The 23,137-nt window shown below is 45.8% G+C and overlaps 1 long non-coding RNA gene across 1 annotated transcript; it reads left to right on the forward strand.

Annotated features, from left to right (window-relative positions):
* The first annotated feature begins 1,875 nt into the window (after positions 1–1,875).
* Positions 1,876–18,123, forward strand: LOC126913303 (uncharacterized). The gene is made up of 3 exons (XR_007708251.1): positions 1,876–1,957; positions 4,994–5,163; positions 17,528–18,123. It is a non-coding gene; the product is annotated as an uncharacterized LOC126913303 (long non-coding RNA).
* The last annotated feature ends 5,014 nt before the right edge of the window (positions 18,124–23,137 follow it).

Raw genomic sequence — 23,137 nt, forward strand, 5'->3', positions numbered from 1 at the left:
GATTTTTTTTATCACTAGATGCCTGATCCAGCAGCTCTCATGTTGTCAGATTCCCATTGAGGGCAGAGGGAATTTGTGCTGATCAAGGGCTAGAGGACATGGCCCTGGGATTTCTCAGCTCCCCTGGGTGCGTTTTTTCTGTTGATTTGTGTGAGAAACAGTTAGTTTGCCTTGGTGGAGAAACAAAAACACCCAAGTGAAAAAAAAAAAAGGCGGGGGGGGGGGGGGACTGAAGACACAATGGTCGTGCGGTTATTGAAATGTGCTTCTCGCTTCAGAAACAACAGTCTGGGCTCAAATGAAGTGATAAGTGGGGACAGGGATTAAGCCAAAATAAACCTCCTTATCTTAAAAAAAAAATCAGCTTCCTAAAGCCAACCTGGAGCTGATCTGTGTGAACAACAAGAGAAAGTGCAAGAAAGCTGAGATATTTCTTAAAATAATATTACTCTAGGACCCAGCAAAAAGTAAATGCTGCTCACGGGACAAAAGTAATTTACAGCCAGCACTGACATGATGCCCATGGGAGGTCAGATGGAGAGCAGAGCTCTGACCTTTCTGTGTCCTGCACGTTTAATTTACAAACACAGACAACAATCCTGCGGAGAGATACCTTGGCTGGACATCAAACACCCAGTGGTTCACATTGTCCGTGGACTTCCCTTGCAAAGCAACAGGACTCCTCCCAGCGCATTGAAGTTAGAGGTCTTTGGTTAAAAACGGTTATGGAACTGAGTTTGCCAGCTCCCATGGGGCAAAAAGGATGATGCCCCATGTGCGGCGATGGGCAAGGTCAGAGAAGTTTCATTTTCAGGTCTTGGTCCTGCAAGAGACTTCCTGGGCATCTTTCCCCACCAAATTTACCTTCTTTTAATGCCATCCCTTGAGGTTGGATTGATCAATCAGAGGAAAATAAAGGGAAGGAAGAGATGTCATGTCATGAACCCTTCAGGACCTCTGGGACTTCTGCATGCAAGAAGCCATTGGTTGCCACCATGGGCAGCCACCCTTCAGCCAACCTGACTTTTCTTCCTCAGGTTAGCAACAAACTGGCCCATCCCAGGGGTTTTGCCTCATAAATACATTGTAAATCAAAATATCCAGCTAGCAGCTCACATGGACTCCAAAGGACATTTAAGTGCCACTGTCACACAACCGCAGGGAAGGGCCATGCCAGAGGTTGGCCTCTCCACCATCCCCTTACCTCCAGGTTTTGGTGGTGGCAGCTCTAAGAGAAAGAAGCTGCAGGTACACCATGAAGGAAACATCGGGCTGTTTGAGTAAGGAGATGTTATTATCCACATGGCACTGACAGAGGACAAATTAACATCTCCACGTGGTGCACAGAGGGTTATGGATGTGCCCAAATAGCTGAGAGCCCAATGCAGTCCCACAGGAACAGAGTCCATCATCAAGCTCAGAAAAAAGAAAAGGCCATGACTTTACCAAGTATTTCAGAGAGGGAGGAAGAACATCCTCCCCTGGGCCACTGCTTCCAGCAGGGCAGAGGAGAAATGACTCTTCAGACATGCTGCCCTGTCTGGGCACCTTCTGGAGCCGGGCCTAACACTGTTATCCCCCACTAACACCCATGCCCAACTGGTGGGGTTTCTGGAAGAGGTGCAGCCCCACCATCAAACCATCCATGAAGGGAAGGCACTAACGAAGCAGAGCATCCACTGGGACAGGCTGCTTCTCCTTTCCTAACTTGCCGAGAGTCTCTCAACACCGTTTCGATCATATGACACACTCGGCAGCAATGCGGCCTGAATTGTTACTCCTCAGGGTCTGCCTGCCAAGAAAACTGGGGAATGACTCATGTCGTGGTGCTCAGAGCCAGGGGAGGGCAGGACCGGGAGGTGACTAATGATGAGAGAGCACAGCAGCTTGCTTCCAAGAGAGGACGATGCAGTGAAAGGGCCTTGCAGCACATCAAGATGGCAGAGAGAATCACTAGGTACGTGAAAGGCAGAGAAATGTGTCTCTGTTTGAAGGGAGAGATGGCAGATTTGCCCTTTCCATGAAAAGGCAAGTGACACAACTAATCTGCCACGGACTGGGCAACTCAGAGGATGTGGACAAATAAAGGCTGGACCAGATCACTGGAAACTAGATGAGGGCAGTTTGATGGCAACCTGAAATGGGGTTAGAGGTTTCTGGTGGGTTTCTTCCTAAATCATGAGAAAGACTCAGTAAAGACCATGACGAAAAGGGCCAAAGACTTCCTCAGCCAGAGGAGGAGAAATTGTGTCCCGGTGGAGATGCACTGTGGTCCATATAATATCTGTGTTTGAGAGACCCAGTTCTGCCCAGATGCACCCAATGTAACATTTAGGGAGCAGGCTACACAAGGGGGAGAATGCATCCTCTTTGCTTCCCCAAAGACTTGCTTTCCATCTATGCCTTTAAGCATAACAAACGATCCATTTATGGAGCCCAGGTGGCCTGTCTTTTGCACTTCTTGCTGCTTAACAAACCACATTGAAAAAAGCTGTACCTCTGTTCCCATCCCCTGCCGGAAGGACAGAGTCAAGCAAGGAGGAATAGAAAATTTAAAAAAAAAAATGCTGGCTGCCTGTTAAATCTCTGCTCCTCTGCTTTCTTGCAACTTTGTCTACAAAGGTCCCACTCTGCTGTATGCACTGGTGTCCTCTGGCCCAGGCTGGGCATCTTGCAGAGGCAGTGGCACCTCCATGGCCAGGAAGGACCATGTGAGCTCTAGGGAAAATGGATGAGTGCTGGAGAAAGAGTACCCAAAGAGGCAGTTTTGCCTTGAAACTAAAATAGAAAATGCGCCTCTGCTTAAGTGACACTCGACACCGACAAAAGGAGCTTGGAGTGAGAAAATAAAACACCTCCCAGGCTGCTGCCAGCACCAGGAGCGTCCAGTGTCTAAAATTGAGACAGCTCACAAGCCACAGGGCATGGGGTCAGGCTGCAAGTCAGGAGAAGCAAGATGGACAGATGGCCCTGGCATGGTGGCCCTGGGGACAAGCAGGGGCTGAGCATGATGTCGGGGCAGCCCCATCCTGGGGCAGCCCTGTCTGGGTGCAGGGCTGAGGCTGGCTCCCGACCTAACTATGGTAAAAGGGTTTGCATTTGGCAAGGGGAGAATTGCTGCCCTATAGGGTCAGGACTGGCTGCTTATACGATTTCTGGATCCAGGCCCTGATTAGAAATTATCACAGATGGAGCAAGACAGGGGCAAGGGTGGAGAAGTGAGTGATGGATTAACCCGTTTCGAGTCACACACTCCTATTAGAGCGGATTGCTTTCTGCTCTGATGCTGAGTTATGCCAACAGGCACTGCTGAGACAGGGCCCGGGCAAGATTTATTTACCTTGAATCCCTTTAAACATTTCAACACCCTGTGCCTGTGCATCCAGCGAGCCTGTGAAACCACATGCCTTGCAGTTCCTATCCGCTCCCTGCTCTTACCTCCTGCTCGTTTCACTCCCTCCGTGCTGCAAGCCAGATTGCTCGTCAAAATTAAAGAATAAGCCATGGGAGGCACGCACTCAGATTCCCCTTCTGCCCATCTGGTAGGGCTCTGATCCTGCTTGAGGAGCATGGGACATCTCATAAACACATAATCAGCCCTAAAAGACCCCATGGCCTCTTTTTTTCTTGAAGGTCCAAGGCAATGTGGATGCTGGAGAGCAGCATCAGCATGGGTTGCTCCTTTTAAATGGTGTTAACTTTGGAGCACCGCGTGCTGCACGCAGGGGGAGGCTCCGCGTGTCTTGGGAGGAGCTCCTACATCTGCAATCCATCACCTGCAGACCCAGCCAAGGCGCTGAGGTGAGACAGCCCTCTTGTTAACTTCTCCATCCTGATGACTAATGAAACATGGTGGGGATGGTTTATAGTAGAGCCCTGAATGGCACAGGAACTCCAACAACATTATTTCCATCCAACACCATTATTCGGAGGACGCACTGAAACTGTCGGGGCTCTCTGTGGGGACATGGGGCTGTTGGCCAACCATAAGTGGCTCTACCAACTTCAGGAGACCTGCAACAATGGAAAAGGACAGTAATTTATTTTGCAAGAGAAACAGTCAAAGCACACAAATTTGCTGCATTCTTTCACTACTGGATGCATTTTTTCTTGCTTCAGTCTGTTGAACTTGAGTCGGAAGCCTTGCAGCTCAGCTTTACCTTTCCATGCTGTCCTGTAGTCAAAATGCCTGCCTCCAAAAATGTACCATTCATCCCCCTTCGAGGAAAGATATCCTTGGCAACACAAGTGGAGGTTTCAGGCTCCTTCCTCCCAGGCATTCTCAGAAACTTCCCTGCATGTCCTCGCCTTCCCACCTGGTGAATGCTGTGCTTCACTGCTACACTGTTTCCACCATTATGATATTTAGCACCATTTAGAACGATTTCATCCAAAGATCTCAAAGTACTTTACAAGGTTTAGTTAATTAAGCCACTGAAGTATTATTACACCTCTCTTATGGAACAGAAAGCCAAGCAGAGAAGTTAAATGATTTGCCAAACGTAATATGAGTCAGTAGCTAAGTTGGGAAAAGAACCCAGGAGCCCTGACTCTTAACCCATGGCTGTAAACCATTTTTCTCTATAAAAAAGAAATGAAGCAAGCAGAAGGGTGGTGGCACAGCTATTCCTTTTCCTTGGGCTGCCTTATAATTAGGGCAGAAAGGAGAACACTGGTTCCTAATCTTAGATCTTGGTACATTTGTTGAAGGGTTTGTGTAGAAGTTTGGGAGGACTTTCTGCTTTTTTAAATTCCTGTATCAAGGTTGTGTTTAAAGAGGGCATTGTGCTAGCAAGAGTTATGGGCTAGCTGTAGAAATGAGCTGTGTTATCTAGGAAGTCAGAGCAGATGATCCAAACACCGCTTGAAAACAGCCTGACAAATCTATGACATCTTCCTGCAAACTGCAAACATTAAAACAATCAGAACAAGATACTCTTTGTTCTATCACCAAGAAGCCAAAAAGGGACCATTAAGATGATTTCTCTTGCAGAAAAGGGTTCCTCTTCCCCCAACCCAGCCCAGGATCTGTGAATGGAACTGCTCCAAGCCTGAAGATAAATAAAGCGATAGCAAGGGCATTTCCACAAGGCAGCCAAGGAATTTGAAAGAGGAAGGAGAAACTGGGACCCCAATGAGCCATTTCCCTGTATCCTGCTGTCCGTAAGTTTTATAAATTATGGGGGTAAAAAAGGTGTGCGTAACTGAAAGCTGCCCCTAGGCACCAATAATTTGTCCGACCTGCGCTTAGACAACCAACCCGCTCCGCTCTAACTAGCCTTGGCAGCCTTGCACAGGTCATATTTTTACATGGATGAACTGTTCTTCAACAATTTCCCCCAGTGTGCTAGCAGCACAAACAGGCTTTTTGTACACGAGCGGGTACGTGTGCCTTCTCTGTGCGGTTATTTCTTTTCTGACACACGTGGCTCGCATGGCCATTTGCAAAGAAAAATTGCCCAGCCCCCTGGCTCTTTCCTCATTGCAGGGCTGCTGCACTTTCATGGGGTGGGGATGGGGCACAGAGCTTTGCTTAGGTTTGGACTTACCTCTTTTAGGAGGTAAGAGCATCACCTTTTTCTTCCAGTTTTACAAGCCTATTCCTATATTTTCCTACCTATTTGCCTGTAGTGTTGTGTTTTACTAGTCAAGAAAGTTGCTTTTGGTCATAGTGACAGCCGGAATTTACAGATGCAAAATTCCTGTTGCTTTCCAGGGTAATTCTGAGGCTGTTAGACATCCAGGAGAAATCACAGCAGAGAAGGGGAGAGAGCTGGGAGAGCTGGGCTGTCACTTCCCTAAACCCAGCGCTCTCATATTAGGAGAGATTACTTGCCATGGCCAAAGCCCTGTAGTCCCTTTGGGTCTGCAGGACTCAAGATTCAGTAAGAAAAGCATTAAAGCAAGAAGGTGACAAGGGCACTGTCAGAGACACATAGATATATATGTGTACACACAAATATATAAATACATTTGGCCTTTCTGGGAAAGGATTCATAGTATGCGCCAGAAGCTGCATGACCCCAGGGCTCAGTGCAGGATTTAGGTTCTTGTTGGAATTTGCCCTTGCTCCTTATTTAATGCCGGTTGGATTGTGCCTACATGAACCAAACACATCCACTGGTTTCCCTCAGACATTTCGATGATGGATTGCTGGCATCACTTGTTTTCTTTTGAAGGCAATTCATTTATCAGAAACAATTACTCAACTGATAAGCTCCGTGTGTTCAGCTGTTCATGGCTATACAGCAGCGACAAGCCAATAAATATGAGCTGCAATTAGGCTGATTAATGATTTCAGATCACTAAACTGCAACTATGTCGGAGATAAGATTCTAATAAGCTTTCCTGACGAATCTGGCAAATTTGGTGGCAACGGTGACACTACCTCCTTTGTCAGGGCCCCAAGCCCAGCCACCACCTCTGCAATTAAGCCAGTCCTGCTCTTTGGGACCCCTGAAGAGCTCAGCAGGTGTTTGGTGGGCGGCGTGCAGCGATGGGCAATCCCCTTCCATCTGCTGCACAGCAAAGCACGAAGGAAATTGTTTCCAAATGCCCCTTCCCTAAGAAGTTCGCTTCCCCCTCCACCTCCTGTTGTGCTCCTCAGGGCTGCTGACCCTCACCTCCACTGCCATCCTTCAGCAAATCCTGATGGTGACCCAGCTGCGGGCCTCTCTTGGAGCATGGAGACACGAGCCAAGGGAGGAGAAGATGTAAGAACCCAAACATTGCGTGCAGACCCATTAGCAGTGGAAAGAGGGCTTGGGGAGGACCGTGTTTGATTTAACATGTTGGCAGGAGCTAACATATTGCTGTGGTGAGACTTGTGGAGCGCAGGGCTGTGAGCACTGATAACAATCCCTGCAGCTGGGATGACTTTTACGTTTCATTTGTTTTCTGGCTATAAAGAACATGAGCGTGAATGCACGTGTGCATATATGTGAGCCTACGCGTGCCTACATGCTCCCTGTTAAAGGAATCAATGTCACTACTTTTGTGCCACAAGCCCAGACCGGTAAGGGCTGTGCTTGTGGAGCAGCAGTTGCGAAGTTATCAGCCCTGCCAAGCCCTAAGCATGGGCTTGAATGGGCCATGAAATGAGCTGGGGTTCACCACACTGCATCCAGCATGTTTTGTGCAGACCCAGTCCCACCTCCTGCTCCTACCAGCAAAGCCATTTTCAGGCTGGAGAAAAACTTCTGGGTATTGCAGACCTCCAGAGATTTGATTTCATGATCTGGGGAACGATGAATTTGTCAATTTTTGCTTTAGGGGGAGAAATTTACACTGTGGAAAATAAAAATACTCTTTTTCCACCCCTTAGCATGCTTCTTGGTGCCCAGGGTATCTGTATACGAGACATTCTTGTGGCAATCTAGGAAACTTTGAAATCAATCAATAGGCATATATAGAGAAGTGCAGACCACCACTGTTTGACACTGCAGATATAACATGGGCACTTACCTTAACCAGGTCACTTTGGGTCTGTAAGTGGGGCATCCTTGCCCCAGTCAAGGGAGAAAAACAGGCCATTTGCTGCTAGCAGGAATCTGATGGTTTCTGGGCTCGAGGTGATGCCATGGGCAGGGTCACAGCTGCTTTCCCCGCCCTTTTTCATGTTTAGGTGCTAAATTAGCACCTCAGCTATCTCTTCCCAAGGCAAGAGTCTCAGATCTCCTTCTAAGGAAGAAATGTGGAAGAAAGGAGAAGGTGTCCACCTTGATAATGATGCAGCATTCACTTGTGCAGTGTGAGATGTTGGGTTCAGTTCTTGCATCTACACAGGGCAACCCAGGACAGAGCCACCACGGCTGCATGTCATCTCCACATCCTGAAAATGGGTCTCACACAGCTTGGGTACGATACGGCCACAAGGAGCAGAGAGGAGAGCCATGGAGCACACTGCAGGAGGAGGAAGAGGTCTTGCTTGCCCCACTCGCAGGGTCCTTCATGCATTTCACATTACATTTTAGAGGAAAATGCACTGACTGGAGCCGTTTATTTTATGCCTCTCTCATTGCTCAAGTTGGCCCTGAGAACCCGTTGAAAACATGGTGTAAACATTTGGAAATCAATATAGTTCCCTGGGAGATTTCTTCACAAATGACAGGTAACAGGTATATTTTATTAGCTTAATTGCAATTGCTCCCCCTCATACCAGCAGCCCAGTAATTATTTATCAGCCACAGCCAAACATTGAACTGCTTACCCAGATGTCCCTAGGGCTTATTAAAATAAAAAGAAAAACAAACAAAAGAAAACAATCCACCTCAAATTGTAGGCATGCAGGGCTGTGTACTCAGACCTGGATGTGCTCATTTTGCAAACAAGCCTCGGGCCAGGAAGGCTGTAACAAACCCCTCTGGAGGAGCCTTCAGCCTGGGATCCATCCACTCTCCCCCTGCTCTGTAGGACTGGGAAAGGACAACAGGGAAGGGGAGCAGGGAGGAGGAATTGCTGGTCCTGAGATGTGATACAGACTGCATGGTCTTGTGGTCAGCGAGGAGCAGCCAGTGTATTTGTCTGATCTTTGTTTTATAGAGATGCTTTGATGCGATTTTTGTAGTCTGTGGCTGTCTCTTTACATCATGAGTGGAAAGTAAGTCCCTTAGAAACCTCACCTATAACTTTGGGAAGAGTTCAGGTGACATCTCATTGTTGCTCAGACCTCTTTGTCTGCATTGCTGGAATTATTCCTTTACTGAATCTAAACTGGAGATCAACTGTCCTCCAGAAAGAACATGCTGATGTCATTAAACTGTAGGGTTGCCATGAAAATGTCCCAGAACAGAGACATGAGAAATCCTGGAGAGTTCTGATGCTCATAAAGCCTTAAATCTGCCATTTCAGCCCCTTCTCAAGACAGCATATCTATTGATGCCAGAATTTTCCAGGTTGTCCCAAGAACATTTTTGGAGGGTCGTGTGTTACATTGATTCTCCGAGAACCGAGAAGCATACTAAGAGGTGGAAAGAAGATATTTATTTTTTCTTTCTGTAAGAGAAAATGAAAAAAGTGTATGTCTGGCTCCAGGTTCCAATGGATTCTTAAGCCTTGGAATTAATTTGCTAAAAATTCACATTCTGCTCCTACAGAAGATGTTCAGCAAACCACTTGGAGCAGGTTGAATTTTAAAACGAGCTGCCAACAGAAAACAAGGTGAGGACCATAAATAGTTTCAGATCCCACAGAAAATCTGCTAGTCATATTCTATGGTAAATGGAGGCAAAATCCTAAACTGCTACTATATCAAAGGGAAAAATAACAAAGGAATCATGGTTACATCAAAGGATGAATAACAATCTCTTGTAAGAAGTATTAAAGAAGGAAAGGATGGACAGACTGAGGGCAATGTTATGTCATCCATTTTACAGGGTCCTACATCAGTGACACTGGGGGAATTATTTCTAATGTACATTGGGACAAAGGTGCTCAGAATCTGGCCAAGAGGTGGGTGAAGACAAATTAATGCACAGGGATGTATATGGCCAAAGCCTGGGCTTGGATACAGCCAAGTAATTTCCAGCTGATCATCTTTGTTCTCCCTGAAGCTACAATGGCTTGAGGCCTTGAAGGCCGAAGGTGGACCTTCAGCTGCCCAGTAAAAAGATCCAAAGCAGCAAGAAGCTGGATCAAGGGGCAGGATGAGATGAAAAGAGAAAGAAGACTTTGCTGATATGAAAGACAGAAACAGTGGCACTCTGGAGAAGACAATATCTGGACCAATTTCCACAGCCCAGTTTCTAGAAAAACATGGTTTTGGCAAACGTTTTTTTTTGGTACACCATCCCTTGCCAGCCCAAGTGGGGTTTTAGCAGGCACGATGACAGCAATCCCCTGCGAGAAGAGAGTTATACCAGCACGTACCTCATCGGCTGCAGCATGGCCAGGGGCCAGGGGAAACAGCAAAGGCGATGTGATGAGGTACTACATGAGGTAGATGAAGAGGTCTCGGCCTACAGTGGAGAAGGGAAGTGAAGGGGAAAGCTGTGGCCAGATCACACGTTGTGGTCTCAATGCAACCCACCACAAACCCCCTACTGATGGCAGAGAGGATAGTTTAGCCCAGCACAGAGGGAGAAATTGTGTGAACAAGAGCAGGGAAGACACAGCTGCCCATGGGCTGCACCATGCCCATGTAGAGACAGAAGTCAGCAGGCTGGGCAGGGAAATAAAAAATCCCTCAGTATGAAAAGCCCGTAGGAAGCCCTCCTGAAGGGAAGGCTGGCAGGGTGCTAAGGGTGTAGAAGAGGTTTTCACTATTTTGACCCAGACCCAGGGACATCCCAAACCCATAGCAATGCAGAAGTCTAGCCTACAGGTTGGGTTTCATGGGCAGACCTTGACAGCTTCATCCCAGCTTTTGGAGGACTCATCACCAAAACTGTAAGCTAAGAAGGAAATGTTTTACCAACTGAAAACTAATTTTAACAACTGTGCCAACTGAAAAATCCTTCCCAGTCACCTAGCTCCATAAAAAAAAAAAATCCCTGAGCCTGAATCCCTGAAGCCCATATAGCTTCAGGTTCTGTTTGTTGTTGTTGTCGTTGTTGTTTTTCTTTTCAATTTGTTCTTTTGTGAAGAGTGGAAATAGGAGTCTTTAACTGAATATTTACTTTTACTTAAGAACCCAGATTCCCCTTGTTAAAATATGTAGCTTGAAAATCTTCTGCTAAATCTTAGCATCAGTCTTGTGTCCAAGGAATGAACAGGCAAATGTGGTTTTATTTTACTCCAGTTCCCATTTCTGCATTTCTTCTCCAGTCAGTGTAGGGCAGGAGGAGAAACCTGATGGTGAAGGGTCTCCCTTCCTCCCACATTACCATTAGTCCCTTTCCAAGTGAGTCTTTCACCTTTCCCAGGCACTTCATTTGTACCAGTCTGAAATAACAAGATAAGCCCGGTGACTGTTCCAGTAATACCCCCCAGGCACAGGAGGCTGTTGAAGCCTTACTGAAAGCTACTGAGTGCAAATGTCAAGATCTCCCAGAAAACTGCCAGGGGTGAAGCAAAGAGGTTAAAGAGGCAAAATTGCCCAGTTCCCACATGGATGAGCAGATCTTGGCCGTGTTGTCACCAGCAGCCAGAGCACACGTCCCATTGAGCGATGCCTTCAGAGAAGGAATCTGCAACCACAGACAGCCCCAATTATATGGACCGACAGACAAACGTGCAACAGGGGATGACAAATGGCCACAAATATTTTTTTTACTGAGCAAGGAGGGGGAGGTGGGAGCCCCTGCTCCGGGCAGGGGAGGTTTATTTAATCTACCCGGCCCCCTCTGCTGACCCCAGATTGTTTCCTCCTCCAACAGCTGCAGCCGTGGGGGACGGAGCAGCACAGAGACATACAGCTGTCCCTCGACCAACACCACACAGCCCCACCAAGGATCCAGCCCCATGGGTCCAACCCTGAGCCCAGCTCCCCTAGCTTCTCTCCAAACTGTTTGGAAAATTTTTTAAGATTTCTTCCCCCATATCAGTTTGGAGAATAAAAGGTACAGCCTTTCACTGAAAACTTTGCCTGGTTTAAAGCCTCCAACTTGCAAAGCCACGGTGCAATAGCAGAAACGCACTCCTTGCAAAGCCAGGTCAGTGACTGTGCAATCAGGACCTCGATTTGTATTTTAAGTATCACATATAAATACGTTCCTCCTTCACCAGCACACGCTGCTCTTGATCTGTACACCTCCCACGTGAACAGCGGTGAAACTTCATTTTTGCAAAATTCAGCTGTTGTGAAGTTTCCTGAGCAGTTTGTTAAATCTCATCTCTGAGGATTACAGTGCTGCTTGAGGTGAAGGGTTTGGTTTATCCGTGTCCAGTTGCAGCATTTTGGAGAAAAGGTTTGCGTTCTTTTTTTTTTGTCAGTCAGCTGAAGGGGATTTCTGAACAGGAGGACTCTGATGGTGGTGAATGTCACTGCTCACAGGGAGGCCTTTTTTCCATGGCAAAATTGGCACAGTTGGAGCCTGAGCACAACAAACCTACAGACTGACCAAACACAAACGGGCCTTTTAAAAGGTCTGCATCACATTTGCTAATGCCAGGCCACAAAGACCTGGGTACAGTCACAAGGACAAAAGGTCTAAAAGAAGATGAATCCTCAAACCAGGCTGGCTCCCCCAGCACAAAGGGGGCCAGAACAAGGACATGAAGTGCATTTCTCCTTTTTTTTTGGTCCTATTTAGCTTGTCCCTACCCATAGCACAATTTCCTGGCCTGGCTCTGTATAAATGACAACCTTATAAATTTGAACTGCACTTTTTTTTAACCTGGATTTTTTTTTTGGACACAAAAAGTTTAGTATTTGACATAATCACCTTTTGGCATGCTGTATAAATATGTATTTTGTTAGACTGATTGACTCTGTGTGAGGACTGAGAAGGAATAAAGTTCCACTATTCACCATTGTCAAAGCAATACCCCAGACTCCTAATCAAATCTGTTCCTGCGAAGGTAGAAAAAACAATAACCCTGCCATAAGTAACTTCGCTGGAGCCACCGCTCTGACACCATGAAACTGAGGTTTTCTGTGCTGCAGAGAGACTTGACTGAGGTCTTTTTTTCTAAGTTGTAGACAGTTGTTTTCTAACTTGTTCATTGCCATTTTCTTGATTGCACAACATTTTCTCCCAAGAGGCATCACAAGGTACACGAGCTACAGAGGGTTCGATCTCAATGTTGTTAGAGAATGATCCCCACTGTTTCAGTATACATAGGCTGAAGGTGCATGACTGTAGAATTAAAGAACCACAAACTGGCCAAAACTGCATCTATGTCATGTCCACACAAATCAGCATGGGGGTTCGTCATACTAGATTTAAACAAACTCCAGCTGACAACTTAATTTGGGATAAAATCAGTATCATCACTGATCAGCTACTTCGCATTGAGTCAGTAACAGACCCATTACAGGGTCAGTTTGATGCTGATAAATTTGATGTTGTTGTTTTGAGGGCTGGGCAGGAGTTTGGACTAAATGATCTCCAGAGATACCCCAGAGATGCCCTGTTTCTTGGTGGCTATGTGCAGGTCTCTTTATGCTTCTGCCACTCGTAGGACCTCAGCATTTCATTAACAAATGAGAAAATCTGCCTTGAAATTTATATGCAAAGGGATCAGATTCACTGGAGACAGAAAAATACGTTTTCACAACACCATTTACATTCTTTGGAGTACAAAGAATAAAACTAATCACTGGCATAATTACACAGATTTTATATGTGTTTTTTTGTTTGTTTGTTTGCTTGTTTTGTTTTGTTTTGTTGTGTTTTTTTCTTGTCCAAGGTATAGCTATTTCTAAGATCTGATGTGGAAATTTCATCATGCAAACAGCCCAGTGCATTCCAAGGAAAAGCAATCTTTTCTTAACAGATAAGTGATTCAGTTCCATTTGTACTTCCATATAGAAGAAGGGTTTAATTTTATCTTTGTACATAAGATGGTGTTTGGGATCAGGAGAACAGTGTCCAAATCTCTTGGGAATTTCTCTTTTTGAAGGCTGTGGCAATAAACAGATGCCTGATCTGCCATACCACTCTGTTCTTAGCAATTCTCCAAGTCACATGAAATATTCCTAAATTAGATTATTAATTATCAAGCCGACAGACCAGCCTCACAGCAGCTGCATAAAACCAGCTTTACCAGTTGTGTCAATAGCAATGCCACCTCCAAAAAGAGTACAGGAAAACAATAATATCAGCCCTGCTGAATAACAAGTCTAATGCTTTCAACTCACATCTCCAAATTATGTGAGCTGGTGAAGCCATTTTTGTCACACAAGAAGGAATAACGTCCTGTGCTACCCTTTAGGATGCTACAAGGGATGGTGCAGGTCTACAGTCCCTGTAACCTCACAGATGGAGGAAGCATTCACAGAAGGATGGATCCCCAACAACTTCAGCCTCAGGTAGCACACAGCTCACCGTTGCGTTAGGTACCTCTGGGGAGGGTTCATACAGAGCTTCGTGAGTCTTCCTGAAGGACCTACAGCATAGATGGATTTAAATTTTCTGAATCCTGGGCCAAAAGTCCTGGCAAAAACCTAGACTACAATAAGGAAAAAAAATGCTCAGAAAGAATCTCTTATGTGTTCATCTTTGAAAAAGTCCCTTTTCTCTAAAGCCACTTTTTGTACAGAAGACACAGGAGCAGCAGAGGCCATGCAAGCAGGCATTAGTGCTGCTGGACATCTTCCCCAAACTGCCCTGCATGTTGTTGCCAATGTTGGATATGCTTTCAAAAATGCTCCTAGCCCATACCATATCTCCCTTTTGGAGATCTCCAGAAGACACCTGGATGTGGTGCTGGGCACCCTGCACGGGGTGGCCCTGCTGGGGCAGGGCTTGGAGCAGGAGGACCCAGAGGTCCTTGCCAGCTGTGGCCATGCTGTGGTTCTATGAGGGCTATGGGTTAAGAGCAGCTTTGGTTTGCATCTCAGTCTAAGCCTTATTGCAGCTTTTACATCAGGAAAAAAATATTTAACACACAGATCAAAGCCACTCCTTATCTTCATTACTAACATGAGGTAGGGGGAGGAGGAAAAGACCCTCATTTCTCTGGCTCAGGCCTCGCACTGCTGGCTTGAGTGCTTCCAGTGGAGTTGAAAATGTTCTTATAAGCCCTGGGACTCCTCTGCATCTCAGCTATTGGGATCAGCTGGAGGAGAGGAATTTGGGTGAATGACCATGAAACTTATCGCACAAGCAGAACTCTGTGTTCCTGCCTGTTTGCAAAGGGGAGATAGGAGCCTGACGGGAAGCAGAGCAAGACCTAAAAAAAAAAATAATAGTAATAACTAAAGAGGTGGAGGATCAGCAAGTTAGTCTCACTTTGAGGGTTTTATACCATTGCACAAGAAAACATTTGTATTTGCACCTTCAACCCTACAGTAGTTGTGGGAAGGAAGAAGAGGGCTCTCTTCCTTAAAAATATTGAAATTTTATTTTAAAGAAGCTCTAGTGTTCTTCAAAACAGTTTTGACAGTGTGATAGCCATGTGGAGAGGAGATTGCAGCTTATCAACTTGATGGAGATGTAGGGAGAAAGGCACTGAAAGTACATAGGACACCCTCAAGTGCCAACTTACACAGGGAAGAGTCCACAGTGCACATGGATGGGCTTTTCAGATGTCTCAGCACCAAAGGAAGATGAACCCATATGTGCCATGGATGAAGAGATACAAAGCCAGCACTGCCAGTGCCCAGGCTGCTGAGATGCCCTTGGTCATTGGGAAAATGAGTGTTTGGTGAAGCTGACCTTCACTTAGCTAGGCGAGGTGGTAAAGCCATGCTGCCTCTTTTACCACTGTCTTCATTTCTGCTTCCCAAGCATCTTTGCTGAAGCAGCTCCAGCTGGACTAAATGAGGTTTCACCAAATAATCTATACTCGTTCTTTTAGATGCCAAGGAGGGGACACCCAAAAGCACCGACCCCACAACCATTCTCCTACGCTCGTCATGGCACGTCATTCCCCTTACAACCCCCCCACAGCTGAAAACAGCCTTTGTTCAGCTGTGAAGGAACACATGTTCCCCCTCTGAGTGACCTACAGCCGACTGCAAAAAACACGTGGCAATTCCCATAGCCGCTGCACATGGACCATGGTCTCCCAAACCCTCTCCTGGGCAAAGCGCATGCCAGGCCAGCCCCGCGACCTCTCCCTACCGTACCCAGGTTGCCATCCCAGCAGCCAGACTGACTTCTGAATGAGAAAGCGAGGGTCCTGCTTGCACCACACTTCTCAAAGAGCACATTAACCCTGATTGTCTTGGCTAACTCTCTGGAATTTCCTTCCTTGCCCCGGAGACAGAGCATTCTGTGGAAATGAAAATTAATACTTTCAGGCGGCTTGACTTGGGGTGTGTTTTCAATTATTATTATTTTTTTAATAAAAAAAAGGGGGGGGGGAGGGTGCAAATTCAGTGGCTGCTACAAATAAGCCCATTTTAATTGTAAATCCATTTAGCAGGAGGTGGAATTAATCACCTAGAAGAGAGCAGTGGGTGAGCCCTGAAGTTGCACACAAAGCGAGGAGAGTGCGAATCACACAGTCGGCATGAGATCCCATTTCATTTTTGTTAAGTGCAGGGGTTTTAAGCCCCCTGAATATCTCACTGTTCTCTCCCTCCTGTTCTCCAGAGGGAGAACAAATGCAAACGGTGTCGTGTGAGAAGGGGCTAAAAGGGCACCCTGTAATAATCCAGTGCACGAAACCCCGCGGGCTCATCAATGAGGGAAGGTGTAGCAGCCTTCGGGAAACCTGCAAGAGCCTCTGTGTACACATAACACCTCCGAAGGAATTTTCCGCAGCTATTCAGGAACAGACCCGGGTCTATTCACCCTGGCTTCACCCCACAGCTCACTCACACATGCCTAGGCAGCGCTCAGGGGAGCGCGACAGAGCGCCGTGCCGCACCAAAATAACCTCGGCCAGATGAAAAACAAGCCCTGCTGTATCTCCCATGGGCAGCGGCGTTATGAAGGCTGACATGCAAGGGGAAGGAGAATCTTCCCATAACATGCACCCACAGCACGTATTAGCAAGAGCAAGAACAAACCCCAGCAGCAGCCAGTTGCATTATACCACTTCTTCACGCCATGCTCTGCAAACCCCTTTTTCTACCCCAAGCACGGAAAAGAACATCCCCAACAAGACCTCAGCATCCACGATGTTCCACCACAGCCACCTTGGAAGCTGCCTCTGATGCCACCATGCCCCAGCCGATGAGGCCACAGGACAGCGGGAGGCATGGGGGCTGCAGGGGGCTGCCGAGCAGAGAGGAGACGGTGGAGCAATGGCCAAGGTGGATCAGCTCCAACAGGTTTTCCATACGCATTTTCCTTGAAGGCTGTGAATGAATTCAGCCTGGGCAAACTCGCCTTCATTTAATATTCCTGCTCCACAAACAGCCAAGCTTTGGCTGTACAAATACTTAGGGAAAATATTCCACATTTCCAGCCAGTGTTTGTCACCTGTCACATCTGTACAGCCTGAACCCTTTCACTGTCAATGAATTTGTCCAGCTCCTCCTTGGAGCTGACATGGTCTCCACAACCTCCTGTGGCCCCACTGCTTTCTGCCTCTCTGCACAAAGAAGTTATTTTAAACTGCTCTACCAGTTTTGTCTCTTAGTTTTAATATGAGGAGGTCTGGGGGAAAACAGCATCACATTCAGCTTATCCGCTGCCATAAGACTTCTGAAAACTTGAATTGCATTCATTACCCTTCTCCTCTCCAAATATTGCTTACAATATTGCCATATTCTGCAATGATTCAAACAGGTGAGGCTCTGGGCCAAAGGAGAGCAGTCATCAGGCCAATTAGTCACCTCCACTGAGTGATCTGCATACAATGCTTAATTCCCTAGCTAGGAGCTATATCTGATTTTTATCTTTATGGCTGGGGTAGAGAAGGAATGGAAAGTCACGTAACTCCAAAAAGAAAAAAAAGGTAAATAGGGGGTTTGGGTTTTATTTTTGTTTTTCAAAAACATCTTTTGTAATTTCTTTTTTCTATTTTGCAGGCTGGCTCTGTATAACACACAGAAAACAGTGAGTTACACAAGCTTTTGTAGGAACCAAGTTGCTGGCATTGCTACATGCAAGAGCACACACCAGCTGGGATGACAAGAAGCACCGCGGGTCTCATCTAACCAGCCATGGCTCCCTTCGACTCTTGGAAAGAACAAACCTCCCAGTCACGTTGTTCACTTTACAGGAAGGGGGAAAAATCCTTTTGCAGTGCACAAAACTGTGAATAATCAATTTGTCAGTTTAGCCATCAAACTGAGAAGCTGAAAACTTTTTGGTTTGAGCTGGTTTGAAACTTTATTTTTGTCCAGGTTTCCTTAGACACGAAAAAGATATCAATTCCCAAATGAGGCACGGAAAGCCTCACACAAAAGCACTCATTTAGTGTTCAAAAGTGGAAAACGGTCCTTCTATACCTCTTTCTGGGAAGCACTCTGCAAACCTCAAAGCATTTCTCAAAACTGATGAGCTGCAGGGAGAGTTTGCTGCCTCCTCCCCAAGACCTGGGCACCAGTGCGTGGTCCATTGACTCACAGCCCTCTGATGACCACTTCTGATGGCCTCTGCAGCACGGAAATGGCATTTTCCCCACTCCACAAGTGACAGGCCTTCACTTCAAGGGACACCCAAGCAAAACAAGGTCTCCCAGCATGCCATGTGTTTGTCCTTGGTAGAGCTTTCACCATTGGGCATGTGTCCTCCAGCATGTGACAGCGGGCAGGAGCCCAGGCTACAAAGAAAATATATAATAAAGGCAACAATTAGTTAAATTGTGCAGTTACTAGGAAGGACGGAAGGTAATGTGTATAGGCTGTAGCATCACAGAGGGGCACAGGCTGCACTCAAAGACTAAATTCAGAGCCCTCCCCAGAGCTCCAGAAGTCTGGTGTTTTCATTACAAACTCACTTGGTGGTAAAATAAAGCAAACTTTTAAGCCTGCAGCTACAAGAAACAGTCTTGGCCTAGATAGATAGATAGATAGATAGATAGATAGATAGATAGATAGAGATAGAGATATATAGTATATACAGATCATAAGAACTAGTCCTGGTACTGGCTGATATCATCATACTGATAGATACAGGCTTAGCCAAGTGATTTATAAAGATCAGATGTTGAAATTAGCTAGCTTAAACACAATATCTGGGAAAAAAAGTAAAGCTTATGCTTTTTAAGGGAGGGATAAACAATTTCTGAAAGCAGGGTATGGCTACACTTTCTAACTAAGTGTGGTAGGCTCACTCCCTCTTATTTATAGACTTTCATTATTACACCAAGCACGTACTTCTCTTAGTGAAGGTGGCAGTCAATTTTGCAGACTGCAATCTCTTCATCCCTTCCATGCATCCTCAGCTCAGGCCCAGCAGAGCCCCAGACAAGCTCCTCATCTCGACCTGCTGCCAGTTATTCAATAGTGATTTCATTTGCCCATCCAGACCAGATTTTTTTTCCCTTTCTAATTTCCTACAGATAGACATTGCATAGATTTGCAAAAGTGCTCACTGGCACCATTGGCATCTTCCATTCTGCATCTTTACAGCAGAAATGTGCGGTTTCATGCAGTCTATTCTCAAGCACTGCAGCTCAAACAAAAGTTCATAAAAGCAGAGGGAAGTATTCCAGGGTAAATATGATTCCCACATTGCTTGGTTTCTTCAGAGTAGCAGGCTGAAATACTAAGCTCTATTTCTCCCACTGCTGGTCATCTTTAGGCCAGGCGGGAAAAAAAAAGGCTTTAAACAAAGTATTCATTTAGAGAATGTCAGAGATTCTTATTTAGGTGCTACGTAATGGGAGTATGTGGGTGCATTTTGTTACCAAACCCCAGTAATCAGATGCTAAAGCAAAGATATGCATCGCACAGAGCCCACTAGGGCTTTGCACAATGTTCTGAGCACTGGAAGCCAAAGGACATGCTGGTAACGGCTTCCTTGGTTGTGCAATTGGACTGAAGAAATACTAGCTCTCTTCAATTTTTAAGAAAAGAAACAGAAAGGATAAAAGGGTTGATATGAATCACCTGTCATATCTGTACAATAAGAAAGAGGCAAGCTAAACCCTTTGCTCAAAATGTAACCTTTTGGGTCTTAAGCCCTGAGAAAGACTTTGACATAAGATACACAAATATTACTATTATAAGAAATGATGCAGGTATGTCTTGCTAAAATAATATTCACAATAAATAGACAGAAATTTAAGAGGAGAGAAGAACTGGCACAAAGGAGTCCCAAAGAAAAAAAAGAAACACCCCACAACCCCAGCTCTTGCAACACTGATATTGATATGTGGGAACCAAATCCAACATTACGCAGCTGGAAACTTGTGAAACTTGTTTCCCTGGTCCACAAACACTGCCGAGATGCAGCCAGGGAGCCGAGTACAGAGAAATGACACTGGGAAACAGTGAGGTTATGGACGGGGCACCATCAAATTAAGCCAGGAAGAAATTAAATTGGGAGGAAGCAGGAATGGGCAGTTACAAATGACATTGGGCTGGCTCCTGCTGCAAGCTGTCTGCCCCACGAGGAGTCCCAGCCCTCAGCACTTGCGTTTCTGTGGGTATCTCTGCTCTGCTTTGAGAGCAACCACCCTGTGCAGAACCAGAGAGGCTCAAGGAGCTCAACATGATGCTGCATTAAAAAACTCAGATTAACTGGGAATGTACCGAGATCTGGCAGGGTTGCCTGATGTCACAAATCCCTAAATATAGAGAAAAGGGAGGTTCCTCTGCACGTTGGCACAAGGAATTGTTGCTGCTCCTTCCCCTTGCTGAGCAGCATCCCTTCCTTCCCTCCCACTGCAGCCCAATGTCACTGCACAGCAGAAACTGTGTATTTAAACCCAAGGAGCAATAGCTGATTTGTTTGCAAAGTAGCACCATTTCCCCAGCCAGTAAGAAAAAAACCAACAAACAAACAAAAACCGACCACCTTGGGGACCCTCATTAGATTGAAAACAGATTTTTTTCCCATCTATGTTAATTCAGCAACCTGAATCTTATGGGGCTTGCTTGAGGAGGGAGGGAAGAGAGAGGACTAACTCTTTTCACCTCATCCATCATTTTAGGGATGTAAGATCATCCTTGATGCTATTATAGACAAGGTCCTACAAGGTTTTGTAGGCATTTGATTGGCTAATAACGAAAAAATATCTCTTCAGCTTGTCAGCTGCATCATCCAGATTTATATTATGACATCTGGATACTTAGGGTAACCTAGCACACTGTGCCACCACCACTTGGCTAAATTTGGAGGATTTTTTCCCTTTAGAGCAGGGCTTCTTGTTCAAAGCCCTTCATGCTTCCTGCTGATTGCAGGGGTTTTCTGTGTATGTGAGGGTGGCACAAGCATCATGTGATGAAGGATGGCTCATAAATAAATAAATAAATAAATAAAATCAAAACCACCACAGTCTTCACATAGCTGCAGCTCTCCAAAAGCAGCAGCTGATGATTCTTCACCTGGCTGGACTCTGCCAACCTGCTCGTTTCACCCTGGAAAGTGCCTGATCTTCCAGTTGGGAAGTGGTTTTTCATCATCCCTGGGGCCCACAACGTTCAGCTTGATAAACACCAGCCTTGGATCAAAATCCCTCCGTGTCCTTGTGAGCTTTTATTAGAACAGGTATGGACTAGAGAGGTGCTCAAAGAGCATGTGTGGAAAGTCAGTGGTGGATAAGGGCTGTGTTTGCTCAGACATACAGAAGTTCATGGTTAAGTGAGCAAGAAAAAAAAATTAATCATGCTTACATGGGCAAGTCTATAAATAATCCCAGTAGACAAAGTACACTGCAGGCAATTTCCTTGTGAAAGTGAGAGCTGCAGCATCTACCAGACAACGTGAATATCCCTGGATTTTCAGGGGATGTTAGTCTCCAGGATGCACACATTTCTGCAACCTGACAGAGTTACCATGCAAGAGAGGTTCTTCCCCAAAGCATTCAGGTTTTTGCAGAGCTGTGCAAGTGTGGGACATGCTGTGTGGCTAGATATATGGCAGCCTGGTCACAGCCACTGTGCCATTGCATCCAAGTCATTACTTATATCAGAGGGACTAAATTCATAGACAACAGCCTCAAGAGTCTTCCTGGGCAACATTTCTAGGTGGGAGGAAAGCCTGCCTGAGAATATATGGACAGACAGCAGCAGCAGGAGCCCTGATGGGACCTTGGAAGTCCCCTCTTATTTCTGCAGGCAGGGCCCAAAGCACAAAACCTGTTACCCATTTCGCCCAGGAAAGCTGCACATCAGGTTGAGTAAAAGCTCTTAGTAAGGTCCCGCTGCATCCTTGGGCACATAAAAGCCAAAGCATTTTTCCACATCTATCAGTGAGTTACACTGCGGCTATAGAAAACATCTGAATCAAAGCAGTGATCCCAAAGGCAAACCATTAATTCTGGTCTCCTGGAAGATCCCAGCCCACCCCCTTTGCTGGGAGTGGAGAAAACAAGATCATATTTGATCCTCGGTGTGAAGAGACATATAGCATGAACGCACAAATTCAGCTGGAGCCCTCACAATTAGCAGGGCTCCAGCTTAACTTTGGTACATGAAGGTGTAAAGCTTTCAAAAGCCTGAGCCAAAAAGAATAGCTGATGGGTTTGGGATGGAACAAGCAAATCTTCCCCCTGCAACAGCTTAACAGTACCACCTGGTGGAGAAACCCAAATTTGCTCTGGCTGCTTCAGAGAGGGTTTGCAAAGGGATGCAAGAACCGGTAATCAAAAATCACACAAGGACTAAGTTTCATATGCAAGAGAGAAGGGACTCTAGTGCCTCTCAGTGCTAACCATCCCCAGTTACAGCTACTTCAGAGCTGGACATTTAAAAAGTCAAGTTCCCTGAAATTTGTATTAACGAAGTGGTTGTTTGGAGAATCCCTGGATGAGAAAAGGAAGAAATATTTAGTCCACCACTTCCATACCTCCACAGATTCCTAAACTTGCACACATCTTTATATCTAACACTTCTGAAGTGTTTAATTAGTGATCTTTCCAGAACCTGCAGACAAAACATTAGTTTTTGACAATGTGTGGGTTTCATTACCCTTAAGCAGCCTCATTACACAGTTCCATCCTGGTGTTTAATCAATTAAGCACGGCTGCAATAAAGCAAAGTGGAACTAAAACTGATGTTCTAGTGGGAGCTAAATCACTGGGATTATTCAGAGTGAGAGGCTGCTTAAGGAGAGCCAGACAAAGTTTATTTATGCTTGCGAGCATCGCTGCACTACACCACACAACCTGCCCAAGGAGATCCTGACCTCCTTCTGCACTCCTGAGAAGCAGCAAATTAAAGCCCTAAATCATGGGAGGTGTTTGTGCTCTCAGTTAATTGCAGGCTCTGAGTAATTGCATTTAAACAAATATATATGTATATACACATATATATGAAACAGAGAAAATTCTATCAAAATTAGAGCTCTAAAGCAGAGTTTCATTCAAAATCAGCAATTTCTCAATAGAGACAGGGTAAATAATACCCACTATTTATAAAATTGTCCAGTCAAAAACTATGAGCCGGAGTCTTGACTAGTGTAAGCCAGACACTGTTGACTTCTACTCAACTACAACAATTTACAGATGCCTCCACAATTTGCCATGG

Source organism: Cygnus atratus, chromosome 4 (assembly GCF_013377495.2).
Source record: "Cygnus atratus isolate AKBS03 ecotype Queensland, Australia chromosome 4, CAtr_DNAZoo_HiC_assembly, whole genome shotgun sequence".
In the NCBI taxonomy this organism is placed as follows: Eukaryota; Metazoa; Chordata; class Aves; order Anseriformes; family Anatidae; genus Cygnus; species Cygnus atratus.